The sequence below is a fragment of the Manis pentadactyla genome, chromosome 12 (assembly GCF_030020395.1).
Source record: "Manis pentadactyla isolate mManPen7 chromosome 12, mManPen7.hap1, whole genome shotgun sequence".
NCBI classification, from domain to species: domain Eukaryota; kingdom Metazoa; phylum Chordata; class Mammalia; order Pholidota; family Manidae; genus Manis; species Manis pentadactyla.
Window position 1 is genome coordinate 23,110,126 of NC_080030.1, and position 12,247 is coordinate 23,122,372.

Sequence of the window (12,247 nt, forward strand, 5' to 3'; positions counted from 1 at the left end):
AGTGGAACTTGCCTGGTTTTTTTTTTTGAGTCGTTTTCTAACACCACCAAAGGAGCTTCTGATAAGTGGGCTCTAGAAGCTATATGTGATAACTGAGGCATTTTCAAATTCCATAGTAGTTGTTAAGGGCATAGACTTGCAGTTCCAAGTTTACACTTTTAGCATAGATTTGGAAGTAATTTAGGGTATTGCAAGGAATCCATCCATTCATATGCACATATATTTTTTTCATTCAACAAATTCTAAATGCATAATGAATATGAGCATGTGTATTTGGTGCGGGTGGGTTGTCCATGAAATGTTCAAAAGTGAAACAGCAGCATGCCCCAAATATTGGATGTCTTGGCTCTAGACAGTGATGCAGGCTAAATCAAGTCTAGTCTGTGATTTCAATCCACATTCCCTCTTTTGGATAAATCAGGGCACCATTTTCATTGAGCAAGTTTATAGATTTTAGTTCTGCTGTTATTCTATGTCTTGCACTGTGCTAGATATTATTATATCTGAGAGGAAATCAGAACCAATTGCCTTTGAGGAATTAAATTTTCTTAGGAAATTACAGTTTGGTAAGCAGTTTTGTTGGGAATTTTCTGTAAGGTTTAGGCCTAAGAACAGAAGCTCAGAAATGGTTTGGAGAAAATGTGATTTTTACTATAGTATTTCCAAACTAAAATCAGTGTGATCTTGCTATAAGAGCATAAATGATCTCATTTCCCAAGGTGTGAATTAATGGTCCTTGGTGAGAATCAGGTGAATTTCTTTTCATTGCATCAAAATAGAAAAGGCCAGTTAGAAAAACCAGATGGGAAAGCAGTATGCACAGTGGTCAAGATCATGGGCTTTGGTTTTGTTAAAAATCCTGGGACTGAACCCAGTTTAACTAGTTGCGAGCACTGCCCACCTCATAGGGTCTTGTGAGGATTAACTGAGATTGTGAAAATCAAGAGCTAAGCAGTGCCTGACTTGTATGAAATCCAAGTCAATGTTTCAAAACACACAAAGACAGTGTAAAATTAGTGAAAAGTGGGAAGTAGTGCTGAGACACTGAAACAAAGCAACAAAACTAGAACCTTATGACCGCCTTTCTTAATTTACTATGTACATTTCAGTTGAACAGAGTAGGAAAGGGCTGGTCCAAGGGACAGGAAGCTGGTTTGACAGGGCTGAATCTGCTGGTCTACCATTTTTCTACCAGGGACTCAGGAAAGACTGCTTGCATGGGGACTAGGCCAAGGAAGGAAAAGTCCAGTTAAGTTAAATGGTTTTAACAAAAAGTATCGATTCTGCCCAAAGTAACTCTTGTTAGTTCCTGTGAGGATAAAATATTGTTGGTCATGGGGAACAGGAAGGTGGATGAATTCAACTGTCAATTCATCTTGATTTAATAACTTAATGTTGACCTCGTAACCTTATAAAAGTTCAGTATAATTTGTTTTTAGAAAAATCTTACTCCCCAAAAGGACAGTATCTTTGCCCTAGATTCACAAATTAATTCAGAATTCCCTGTTAAAACTAAAGTTCAAACTCCAGGTGTTTAATCCTAATTTATAAATTCTATATTTTTCTTCAATATTTATAAAAAAATAATTAGGGTAAATGACACAGTAAGTAAGGAAAGACTTACAAATTGTTGTTGCTATTGGGCCATAGATGTAGTGGCTTTCATATCGAGTTGATAGAACATTAGTGCCAATCTTTGCAACTTTAGCCTGGAGAAAAAGGGAAGTTAGAGTGGAATAATAGTATGCTATGTAAATGCCATTAATTTACTGCAGATAAATAAAAGGCAGTGTTACCAGTTTTCTTTGCATTTGAAGATCAAAATAAAGAGAAATTTATTTTCAGTAAGAAATATTGTCATTGTGAAGATCTAAATGTGATATCAGTTATAAACAATAATATCTTGTCTCATTTTGTGTTTCTACCCTTTCTTTTCTCTCCTCCCTTCCTTCCTCCTAAAAAACATATTCTTTCTTCTTCCTCTCAGATTGCTTTTGGCTTCAGGTAGTTGTCTTTTCCAAAGTCCATTTTTCCCATGTTCCTCCTTCCTTTTTCTTTATATGGTCTGCATTGCTGTAGGACTTTCTCTGCATCTCATTTCAGCATGCCAAAGGCAGAAAGGTGGTTGACTCCTTTTAAAAATAGTTCTGTTAGAGTTTCTCTTCCAGAGTGGCATTTCATGACCTTTATACATATTAGTGTTTTTCGCTGGGAATGATGAGAGGAATGAGCTGTAATGGAATATAGTCACTATCATATTTGTACTCTAAATGAAGATTTTAATTTTAGTTCATATGTAAAACATGTGTAACAAAGAAATAAAGTGGATTGAGTATATTTTTAATTTTTAATCCATAATACTATTTTCCTAAGGGCAGATTGAAATTGCATTGCTATATCTTTGCATAAATTAATCAAACTCATGGGTTCAGATTCCCAACCAGATTGGTTAAATAGATGACTCTGTGGGCTACCTATTGCTTGTATATTTTCTTTGTTGTATACTCATAAATTATTTTAATGACTGGTTCAAATCTCTGCCCCAACTCAAATGAAATGCAGTTGTGCTGAATACAGTTGACTTAAGTGAGAATGACAATTGTGACCTCTTTATAAAAATTAAAAATTTGATGAGGTAGCATTTGAACCACATCTTTTACTGAGTATATTTGCCAGCCCACATGGAATCTGGGATAGAGAACTTTATCAGCTTTCTTTCTTTCTTTTTTTTTACAGCAATTAAACACGTTTATTCCTTTTTATGGATACTCATTCATTCACACTGCCAGTTCTTGTGATTCACTGGACTCAGTATGTGGAGGGCTTTTTTTTTAAAGCTAACGATTATTTTTCATATAAAGGGAGAGGTATGCTTAGTGAATCAGAGTTCTGGAAGCAGTGCATTTAGTGAGGAAGCTTCTCCAGCATTCATCTTTCTTTAGAGATAAAATAATATCATTTCCCAGTTGGTCACCAGGGTAACAATCCAGTGGATCCTCCTAAATCTGGTGTCTTAAGGACAGAATCACAGATACCTCTGCTGTTCTGTTCGACTTTTGCTGTGTGTGATTTTATAATATGACCCACAGTAAATGTTTAACTATGTAATGATCTGGGTAGTGATGCAATTCTACCCTGGATTGTCTAGACATTTCTTCCCACTGGTTTTATTTTAGAATCACATTGAAATATTTCATCATCTCTATACTTTTATCACATGAAAAATTAAGGATTATGGTTATAACTCTAAAGAAAACTTCACTTCTTTTCTTTGGTATTAAAATGTGAAATTCTTTCAACATAACACATGTTGTTAATGAAGAACAGACTGAAAGTCCATGGTGGTGTCAATGCATAAACCAAAAACTTCTTTCTACCTACCAGGTCCTCGTGGTTAGGTGGCAGTTCTGTTGTATATCCATAGGGAAACAGTAGCATCTGGGAGTAGGAATGAAAGGTGATGTAGGCCTTGAGTGATTTTAGGTGGCTTCAAATGAAGTCAGTAACAGCTTTCGTCTCTTTCTCCGACTCTGGTGCATGGCCCCGATAGATATCCTCACATGGGTCCTTAGTGTTGGGAAATGCTGTAGAAGACACGGATGGGTAGATCACAGTCTGCTCTTCATCAGTATAGCCCCTTCCTCTTCTGGTGTGAATTCACAAAGTATTTTAAACACTTTAGTCTCCCAGGCTTGTAGGGCTGCCTCAGTGTCTCTGGTGTCATAGCCACTGCAGCTAGCTTTGTACACACAACTCAGTGTGTAACAAACTTAACCCACTGGACTATTCTTAGCCTTGTTTATTGTTTATTTTCCTTCTATTTCCCAGGGTCACAGGAATAATACATCAGAAGCAGCCCAGGGCCTGGAGCCAGATAGATCCGTTTCAATTCAACCCCAGCTCTAACTCACTGAGAACTGGTGTAAATCACCTTCTTTGAGCCTGAGTTTTTTCAACCTCTTTCAGCAGGCGGCTCTCAGTGAGGGATAGTTGCTATTACCATATTCATTATGGTAGAATAGAGTAAAATACTGAGGCTGTATTTTCAACAAATTTGTGAAAAGAAAAGTTTTCTGAATTGGGGTAGTGCTAATTCCTCCTTGAATGTATAAAAAGATAAAGTCATTTATGCAGCAATAACAGGGTCATCTGATTTAGCAGGCCTCTCTGCCTATCATTGCATTTCCATTAAACTTATTTCAGTTTTCTTTGCCTCAGATGCGTTTTTTTAACTTATTTTTATTAAGGTATGATTGATATACACTCTTATGAAGGTTTCACATGAAAAACAATGTGGTTACTACATATACCCATATTATCAAGCCCCACCCATACCCCAGTGCAGTCACTGTCCATCAGTGTAGTAAGATGCCACAGATCCACTATGTGCCTTCTCTGGGCTGCACTGTTCTCCGTGTGATCCCACACACCATGTGTACTAAACATATACACCTCACCTCAATCCCCTTCACCCTCCCTCCCCACCGACCCTCCCACACCCCTCCTCTTTGGTAACCAATAGTTCATTCTTGGAGTCTCCAAGTCTGCTGCTATTTTGTTCCTTCAGTTTTGTTCATTGTTATACACCATAAATGAGGGAAATCATTTGGCATTTGTCTTTCTCCGCCTGGCTTATTTCACTGAGCATAATGTCCTCCAGCTCCATCCATGTGGTTGCAAATGGTAGAATCTGTTTCTTTCTTACTGCCGAATAGTATTCCATTGTGTATATGTACCACCTCTTCTTTATCCATTTATCTACAGATGGACACTTAGGTTGCTTCCATATCTTGGCTATTGTAAAAAGTGCTGCGATCAATATAGGGGTGCATATGTCTTCTCGAATCTGAGAAGTTGTATTCTTTGGGTAAATTCCAAGGAGTGGGATTCCTGGGTCAAATGTTATTTCTATTTTTAGTTTTCTGAGGAACCTCCATATTGCTTTCCACAATGACTGAACTAATTTACATTCCCATCAGCAGTGTAGGAGGGTTACCCTTTCTCTGCATCCTGACCAGTATTTGTTGTTCTTAGTCTTTTCGATGCTGGCCATCCTTACTGGTGTGAGGTGATATCTCATTATTGTTTTAATTTGCATTTCCCTGATGATTAGTGATGTGGAGCATCTTTTCATGTGTCTGCTGGCCATCTGAATTTCTTCTTTGGAGAACTGTCTCTTCATATCCTCTGCCCATTTTTTAATTGGGTTATTTGCTTTTTGGGTGTTCAGGCCTGTAAGTTCTTTATATATTTTGGATGTTAACCCCTTGTTGGATATGTCATTTACAAATATATTCTCCCATACTGTAGGATGCCTTTTTGTTCTCCTGATGGTGTCTTTTGCTGTACAGAAACTTTTTAGTTTGATGTAGTCCCATGAGTTCATTTTTGCTTTTGTTTCCCTTGCTCGAGGAGATGCATTCAAGAAGACGTTGCTCATGTTTATATTCAGGAGGTGTTTGCCTATGTTGTCTTCTAAGAGTTTTGTGGTTTTGTGACTTACATTCAAGTCTTTGATCCATTTCGAGTTTTCTTTTATGTATGGGGTTAAACAATAATCCAGTTTCATTCTCTTGCATGTAGCTGTCCAGTTCTGCCAACACCAGCTGTTGAAGAGGCTGTCATTTCCCCATTGTATATCCATTGCTCCTTTATCATATATTAATTGACCATATATGGTTGGGTTTCTATCTGGGCTCTCTAGTCTGTTCCATTGGTCTATGGGTCTGTTCTTGTGCCAGTACCAAATTGTCTTGATTACTGTGGCTTTGTAGTAGAGCTTGAAGTTGGGGAGTGTAATGCCCCCAGCTTTATTCTTCCTTCTCAGAATTGCTTTGGCTATTTGGGGTCTTTTGTGGTTCCATATGAATTTTAGAATGATTTTCTCTAGTTCATTGAAGAATGCTATTGGTATTCTGATAAGAATTGCATTGAATGTACAGATTGCTTTAGGCAGGATGGCCATTTTGACAATATTAATTCTTCCTATCCATGAGCATGGGATGTGTTTCCATTTATTGCTATCTTATTTAATTTCTATTAAGAGTGTCTTGTAGTTTTCAGGGTATAGGTCTTTCACTTCCTTGGGTACATTTATTCTTACATATTTTATTCTTTTTGATGCAATTGTGAATGGAACTGTTTTACTGATTTCTCTCTCTGTTAGTTCATTGTTAGTGTATAGGAATGACACAGATTTCTGCGTATTAACTTTGTATCCTGCAACTTTGCTGAATTCAGATATTAGATCTAGTAGTTTAGGGGTGGATTCTTTAGGGTTTTTTATGTACAATATCATGTCATCTGCAAACAGGGACAATTTGACTTCTTTCTTGCCAATCTGTATGTCTTTTATTTGTGTTGTCTGATTGCTGTGGATAGGACCTCCAGTACTATGTTGAATAGAAGTGGGGAAGGTGGGCATCCTTGTCTTGTTCCTGATCTTAAAGGAAAAGCTTTCAGCTTCTTGCTGTTAAGTATGATGTTGGCTGTGGTTTTATCATATATGGCCTTTATTATGTTGAGGTACTTGCCCTCTATACCCAGTTTTTTGAGAGTTTTTATCATGAATGGATGTTGAATTTTGTCAAATGCTTTTTCAGCATCTATGGAGATGGTCATGTGGTTTTCATTCTTTTTGTTGATGTGGTGGATGATGTTGATGGATTTTCAAATGTTGTACCATCCTTGCATTCCTGGAATAAATCCTACTTGATCATGATGGATGATCTTTTTGATGTATTTTTGAATTTGGTTTGCTAATATTTTGTTGAGTATTTTTGCATCTATGTTCATCAGGGATATTGTCTGTAATTTTCTTTTTTATGGTGTCTTTGCTTGGTTTTGGTATTAGAGTGATGCTGGCCTCATAGAATGAGTTTGGAAGTATTCCCTCTTCTTCTACTCTTCAGAAAACTTTAAGGAGGATGTGTATTAGGTCTTCACTAAATATTTGATAAAATTCATCAGTGAAGCCATCTGGCCCAGGAGTTTTTTCTTAGGTAGGTTTTTGATTACCAGTTCAATTTCATTGCTGGTAATTGGTCTGTTCAGATTTTCTCTTTCATCCTTGGTCAGCCTTGGAAAGTTGTATTTTTCTAGAAAGTTGTCCATTTCTTCTAGGTTATCCAGTTTGTTACCATATAATTTTTCATAGTATTCTGTAATAATTCTTTGTATTTCTTTGGTGTCCATAGTGATTTTTCCTTTCTCATTTCTGCTTCTGTTTATGTATGTAGACTCTCTTTTTTTCTTGTTAAGTCTGGCTAGGGGGTTATCTATTTTGTTTATTTTCTCAAAGAACCAGATCTTATTTTCATTAATTCTTTCTATTGTTTTATTCTTCTTGATTTTATTTATTTCTGCTCTAATGTTTATTATGTCCCTCCTTCTACTGACTTTGGGCCTCATTGGTTCTTCTTTTTCTTGTTTCATTAATTGTGACTTTAGACTGCTTATATGGGATTGTTCTTCTTTCCTGAGGTAGGCCTGTATTGCAATATACTTTTCTCTTAGCACGGTCTTGGCTGCTTCCCACAGATTTTGTGGTGTTGAATTGTTGTTGTCAATTCTCTCCGTATATTGCTTGATCTCTGTTTTTATTTGGTCATTGATCCATTGATTATTTAGAAGCATGTTGTTATGCCTTCATGTGTTTGTCAGATTTTTCATTTTCTTTGCATAATTTATTTCTAGTTTCATACCTTTGTGGTCTGAGAAACTGGCTGGTACAATTTCAATCTTTTTGAATTTACTGAGGTTCTTTTTGTGGCCTAGTGTATGATCTATTCTTGAAAATGTTCCATGTGCACTTGAGAAGAATGTGTATTCTGCTGCGTTTGTGTGTAGAGATCTGTAGATGTCAGCTAGGTCCACCTGGTCTAATGTGTTGTTCAGTGCCTGTGTGTCATTACTTAATTTCTGTCTGGTTGTTCTGTCCTTCAGAATGAGTGGTGTTGAAATCTCCTAGAATGAATGCATTGCATTCTATTTCCCCTTTTAATTTGGTTAGTGTTTGTTTCACATATGTAGGTGCTCCTGTGTTGGGAGCATAGATATTTATAATGGTTATATCTTCTTGTTGGATTGACCCCTTTATCATTATGTAATGTCCTTCTTTATGTCTTGTGACTTTCTTTGTTTTGAAGTCTATTTTGTCTGATACATGTACTGCAACTCCTGCTTTTTTCTCTCTATTAGTTGCATGAAATATCTTTTTCCATCACTTCACTTTTAGTCTGTGTATGTCTTTGGGTTTAAAGTGAATCTCCTGTAGGCAGCATATAGGTGGGTCTTGTTTTTTTATCCATACAATGACTCTATGTCTTTTGATTGGTGCATTCAGTCCATTTACATTTAGGGTGATTATCAATAGGTATGTACTTATTGCCATCACAGACTTTAGATTCATGGTTGCCAAAGGTCATGGTTAACGTCCTTACTATCAAAGAGTTTAACTAAACTCACTTAATATGCTACTACAAACACAATCTAAAGGTTCTTTTCTTTTTCTCCTTTTTCTTCCTCCTTCATTCTTTATATATTAGGTATTATATTCTGTACTGTTTTTCTATCCCTTGATTGACTCTGGGGGTAGTTAACTTAATTTTACATTTGTTTAGTAATTAGCTGTTCTGCTTTCTTTACTATGGTTTTATTACCTCTGGTAACAGCTATTAAACCTTAGGAACACTTCCATCTATAGCAGTCCCTCCAAAATAGACCATAGAGATGGTTTGTGGGAGGTAAATTCTCTCAGCTTTTGCTTATCTGGAAATTGTTTAATCCATCCTTCAAATTTAAATGATAATCTTGCCGGATAAAGTAATCTTGGTTCCAGGCCCTTCTGCTTCATTGCATTAAATACATCATGCCACTCCCTTCTGGCCTGTAAGGTTTCTGCTGAGAAGTTTGATGATAGCCTGATGGGATTTCCTTTGTATGTGATCTTATTTCTCTCTCTGGCTGCTTTTAACAGTCCGTCCTTATCCTTGATCTTTGCCATTTTTATTACTAAATGTCTTGGTGGTGTCCTCCTTGGGTCCCTTGTGTTGGGAGATCTGTGCACCTCCATGGCCTGAGAGACTCCTTCCCCAGATTAGGGAAGTTTTCAGCAACTACCTCCTCAGATACACTTTCTATCCCTTTCTCTCTCTCTTCTTCTTCTGGTATCCCTGTAATGTGAATATTGATCTGTTTGGATTGGTCACACAGTTCTTTCAATATTCTTTCATTTTAGAGATCCTTTTTTTTCTCTGTGTCTCAGCTTCTTTGTATTCCTCTTCTCTGGTTTCTATTTCATTTATTGTCTCCTCCACCATGTCCAACCTGCTTTTAATACCCTATATTGTGTTCTTCAATGATTGGATCTCTGACCGGAATTCATTCCTGAGTTCTTGGATATCTTTCTGTACCTCCATTAGCATGTTAATTATTTTTATTTTGAATGCCCTTTCAGGAAGTGTTACAACATCCATGTCATTTAAATCTTTCTCAGGAGTTGTATTAATAATTTTACTCTGGACCAAGTTTGGCATTTCATATTTGTATATGGCACCCTCTAGTGTCCAGAAGCTCTACTCTCTGGAGCTGCTCAGCCCCTGAAGCAATGTCAAGGGTTGCAGGGGAGTGGTACTGGTGCCTGGGGGGAGGAAAGTGTCCTGCTACCTGGCTGCTATGCCTGCCTCCACTGCCTGAACTAGTGGGCTGGTCACACAGGTATAAGCTTTTGTCCCAGAGCAGCTGGATATGGATGCCTACTTTCCACAAGCAGCTGGAATCCCAGTCTCCCCAGGAACTCTGCCTGCCCCAGCTTTCCAACCCCGAAATCATGGGAGTATGATGAAAGTACCATGAAATGTAGGTTTGTGCTCCCAGAGCAGATTTCTGGAGTCAGGTATTCAGCAGTCCCAGGCCTCCACTCTCTCCCTGCTCAGTTTCTCTTCCTCCCACATGTGAGCTGGGGTGGGGGAGGGGCTTGGGTCCTGCCAGGCCACAGCTTTGGTATGTTACCCTGTTCGGTGAGGTCTGCTGTTTTCTCCAGGTGTGTGCAGTCTGGTGCAGTCCTCTTTCCTGTTGCTCTCTCAGAGTTAGTTGTATTTATTATATTTTTGTATTATATGCAGTTTTTGGAGGAAGCCTCTGTCTCACCTCTCACACCACCATCTTTAATCCTTTTCTCAGATGTTTCTTTTCACTAAAATCTGAATAACTATCCATATGTTCATTTTAACCACTGGTATTTCTCAACTTTTTTCAGACCAGGAAGAGTCAGGACCAGAGACCTCTCTTCAGATTATTTAAATTTTTGCCTGTGTGGAATGTGCCTGATTTTTAGCAAGCTAGATATATTAAGTAAGGAATAGTTTGATAAACAACCCCATCCCCCACTTCCTCCCACACAACAAAATATCCATAAGAATTCTATGATACTGATGATTATCTTTCACTTTTTAGATTAGAAAATTAACACTCACTCAGGGAATACCTATCTTCTCTGAAAAAAGTTTAACTCATTTTGGTGTCTAGGCACTCTATAGCTGTTTTCCTTGACATCAAGTCTGCTACTCACAGTTCCATGAGGCAGTAAAGTTCCTATTGAGGTCAGTGCCAATGCATTTGGAGTTTTGATTCTTGGAACAATGTTTTCTCCACATGCGGTTCTGTGGGATGGAATGATGGAAGTGTTTACACCAAATCAGTTTGCATTTTTCAGTTTGATCATTTGAGATCCTCTCTGCAGTTATTTGAAATATTTCTAGTTAACCTGAGGCCCATATAAAGAAAACTATATTGTTTTCTTATAACTTGTAATATTTTCAGAAATTTTGTTTTTTATATTAACATTCTAAGACCTTGATTAAAAAGTTCTGTTAGTTTTAAAAACTGTTCTTTTGTTCGCAGTAATAGAAAATGACCAATGATGTTCTGAAGTTACCTAAAATTTAAATCATAAGTTCATTTTATCTTTCACCATCTATAGATTCAGATATAATACAAGTTAAATTGTGACTGTTGAAGCATAATTTTCAGAAAGGAACTTGATGTGATAATATATAAATATAACAGTATAGTAATGATCATAACATAGTTATTACTGCATAGTATAAATTTAATAATACTGAAAGTTCCATATTAATCTTATTTAGCAATATCAGGGCAATGAATAATCCTTTAAAAAGACAGATAAACAGATATCTGTGTCACTCTTGCATATTTTTTTTTTGAGAGGGCATCTCTCATATTTATTGATCAAATGGTTGTTAACAACAATAAAATTCTGTATAGGGGACTCAATACATAATCATTAATCCACCCCAAGCCTAATACTTAACAGTCTCCAATCTTCTGAAGCATAACAAACAAGTTCTTACATAGTGAATAAGTTCTTACATGGTGAACAGTGCAAGGGCAGTCATATCACAGAAACTTTCAGTTTTGATCACGCATCATGAACTATAAACAATCAAGTCAGATATGATTATTCGTTTGATTTTTATACTTGATTTATATTTGGATCTCACATTTCTCCCTTATTATTATTATTTTTTAATAAAATGCTGAAGTGGTAGGTAGATGCAAGATAAAGGTAGAAAATATAACTTAGTGCTATAAGAGGGCAAATGTAGATGATCAGGTCTGTGCCTATAGACTAAGTATTAATCCAAGCTAGACAAGGGCAACAAAACATCCACGATCTTGCATATTTTTTTATACAGTTGTTCCACCTCAAATTCCATCCCATGTTGATGGAATACAATGTCTTTTGGAGTCAATATGTTCATAATGTCTTTAAATGACTTTTATTCTTAGCTAGAATATGCTTTTGCTATATCTTATAACATATTTCCTTTATAATTACTGCTTTATTTCACTTTTTCACATTACTAGCTTCAAGAGCAGAAAAAAACAATATTATTTCAAGGTCAGGTCCCTCTGCAACTAGAAAATCATGCTTGCTTCAGTCTGAAATTGAGATTTTTTTTAAAAACATACTTTTCTGAATTGGAATTAATTGAAATTAAAGTTTAAACAAAAAAACCTTAAACTTAATACACAGCAATCAATCTGCACTAAAGTCAGTAAATACAGAGTAGTACCTGTGTCCATGACCAAATATATCCATCAACGCTGAACACAGGAAGAACATAAAAATTCATTTGGTATAGGAGTTTGGTCATAATTTTGTTTTTTCCATAAGTTTTGGTTGCCTGTAAGGGTAGGAGAAAATTAACATATTGGTGTACAT

General features: G+C 36.6%; 1 pseudogene; it reads right to left on the reverse strand.

Moving 5' to 3' along the window:
* Positions 1-12,247, reverse strand: part of LOC130679776 (mast cell carboxypeptidase A-like) — a 34,817-nt pseudogene that overhangs the window by 5,013 nt on the left and 17,557 nt on the right.